This window comes from Fukomys damarensis, unplaced genomic scaffold (assembly GCF_012274545.1).
Source record: "Fukomys damarensis isolate Sample0158 unplaced genomic scaffold, DMR_v1.0_HiC HiC_scaffold_32, whole genome shotgun sequence".
NCBI classification, from domain to species: Eukaryota; Metazoa; Chordata; class Mammalia; order Rodentia; family Bathyergidae; genus Fukomys; species Fukomys damarensis.
In genome coordinates, this window is record NW_022900944.1 from 30,915,307 (window position 1) to 30,918,365 (window position 3,059).

Here is a 3,059-nt window from a genome sequence, read left to right on the forward strand (position 1 = left end):
CAGTACATTTAAGATCTTAACATAGGCCAAGTACGTGGTGTAATCAAAGGTACTTGGGAGGCTGAAGCAGGATTACAAGTTTGAGGCCAGCCTGCAACTCATTGGCAAGGCCTAGTCTCAAACTAAAAAACAGAAGGAAGATGAAGCTCAGTAGAGGTGCTCCCTTGGATTTGATTCCCTGTACCACTAAAAAAAAAGTCTTGGGCCAGATTTAGCTCAGTGGTTCTGCCACCTGCCTAGCAAGCACAAGGTCCCAAGTTTGATCCCTGACACCAAAACAAACAAACAAACAAACAAATAAAAACAAAAACAAAGTCTTGATATAGGACTTATCACTGTGACATCTGCAAGAATAAGTAAAAGTCTGACCAAGAAAACAAAATTATTATCATCTGAAAAGCTTCACAAAAAGTGCTTTTAACACACAAGCCTGGTATGGTGGCACACACCTGTGATCCCAGCACTCTGGAAGGCTGAGGCAGGAGGATCACAAGTTGGAGCTCAGCCTGAGTAATGCAGTGACTTAGCAAGACCCTGTCTCAAAAGTAGCATCAGTTTTTTGTTCTTTTTTTTGTACAGGGGATCAAACTTGGGTTCTTATGCTTGCAAGGCAGGTGGCGGAACCACTGAGCCAAATCCCTGGCCCCTATTTCAAAATTAACAAGGACTGGGGGACATAGCTCAGTAAGATGGTCCGGGGGTCACTCTCTAGTATCACAGGGGAAAAAAGGCTATTATAATTGCATGATTAGCAGAAACATACATTAACAAACACAAAGATATAACATGAATTAGAAATGTATGCTATAACCTGATTCACACTGGCATATTATTACCAAGGGAAAGTACATGATCACACATTTCATGACTTCCAGGCCAAAATGGTCAGCTTTACACTAAAAAAAAAAAAAAAAAAATCTATTAATTGATTTTTTTTTTCTTGACAGCACAGAAGTATAGGGGAGCCCAAATCATTAGAAAACATCATATCTAGATAAGTACTAGCAGCCCAGAAGACTAAGGCTATGATGTGCTTCCCTGTCACCTGATCTAAAGTAGACTCCCCCTTCCTGAGCAGAGCACATCACAACCAACTGCCCCATTTGATTTGCCAAGTATCCATCACTACTCTAAGCTCCATAAGGGCCCAGATTACCTCATATATTCACCACTGAAGCCCCAGTTCCTGGCACAGGGCTTTACCCAGAGTAGCAGATTACTAAACAGTTATCAAATGAATCAAAGAATATCCTGGAAGAACGAGATGGACTGGAAACATCTGGTTTTTTTTTCTTCACAAAAGTAGGGCATCTATTCAATTGATAGATACTTAGGTAGTTGGAGAATGAGTCTGAGACTATTAGTGCAACTCTTGGTGATATGTTTGAAGAAAGAAGCCAAATAAGTGATCCTCTCTACTCTTGTGTTGGTCTAAGAGTCAAAAATTTGATGCCTACTACTGGTCACAAAATTTTATTTCCCTCTGACCCTTCCAAACCAGTAACTAGTACTTGCTATGAAAGATAAAGTTTGGTAGTAATTTAATTGAATAGGTTCAGTAAAAAAATCTCAAGTATCTTCTCAGTTGGATCATACATGGTTATACTTGTATTCAAAGCACGACTCTAAGAATTTACATAGAAATATGATAGTTACAAAGGCTATCATCTATTTTCTTTCACCTCAGAATCCTGGAAGCAATAATACAACTGAGCAACAGCTCTAAAGAAGCCAGAATTTGACGAAAGAAAAGAAGGGGATGGAATTAATATGAGAAAAGAAACAAATGGAAACAAAAGTCTTTGTAAATAGGGAGGGGTGGAGTGGTGGAAGGGTTCAACGGAGGACAAGAGAATGGGGAAAAAATAAGAACCAAGATAGATTATGTAAAGGTATACATTTCCAATGATGAATGTCACTATATTACATACCTAAAATGTACCGATGAAATTAATTTTTTTAAAAGCCAGAGTTTAAAAACAGGGAGAACTCTGGGTAAATTACCTAACTTCCCTAAGACTCAGTTTCCCCACATGTAAAGCACCAGCAATGTTTGGCTTCAAGGGAACTCTCAGAACTAAGCACCTAAATCCCCTAAGACAGCCTAGGCTATAGGTGCAAATTCAAGTTCTGACACTTAGGGACAATTTGTAACTTCTTTGGGTTGGGGGCTCCAAGGAGGAGGGGGACCAAGCATTTTTACTATCTCCATCAACACACAAAATATATTTAATAAATAAGAAATATGGAAGGAAAAGGGAAGGGTGGGAATGAAGCCCAGGATCAGCCAGGTTTACCTATGTCCTGGTTCAAGTGAAGTTGCCCTTGGCCACATGTACTACTGGCACCAGAAATGATGCTAGCATGGAATAAGATGTGCTCTTAAGCGTAAAATACCCGATTTCTAAGACAGTATGGGGGGAAAAAGTAAAATATCTCAGTAAATTTTTACAATGTGTACTGTTGAAATACTAATATTCTCAACATAGCAGGCTTAAAAAAAGCTACCTTATAAAAGGTTACTTCACCTATTTCTTTGTACTTTTTAAAGGTGGGTACTTCAATATTTATAATTACGTATATACGTGGCTTGCATGAAGCTCTTTTTTTGGGGGGGTACCGGGGATCGAACTCAGGTCCTTACACTCGCGACGCAGGTGCCGGAACTACTGAGCTAAATCCCCAGCCCAGATGTTAACATATTTCTAACTGGATAGCGCTGGTTTACAGTACCTGGCATTCCGTGCCTCTTTCCGGGATGGGCTACTCCCGACTCCCCATTCTGCAAAACTAGGGGCCTGGGCACAGCGAGGCGGGGCCCGCAGCCACCCTGGGGACCAGATTGATCTGAGACTGCGCCTCCAGAGCCGCACACGGCGCGGCGGGCGAGCGCGCCCCTCGGGGGAGTCCTGGTGGTGTGGAGACCTTGGTGGTGTGGGCCGGGGCGACTCCAAAGCGCCAGCTCCCCGCGTTACACACGGCGGGCCCTCCTGGCAGGAGGCCCCAGGCAGATTCTTCCGCGTCTCCCTGAGTTTAAAGCCCTGCCTGGACACAGGGGA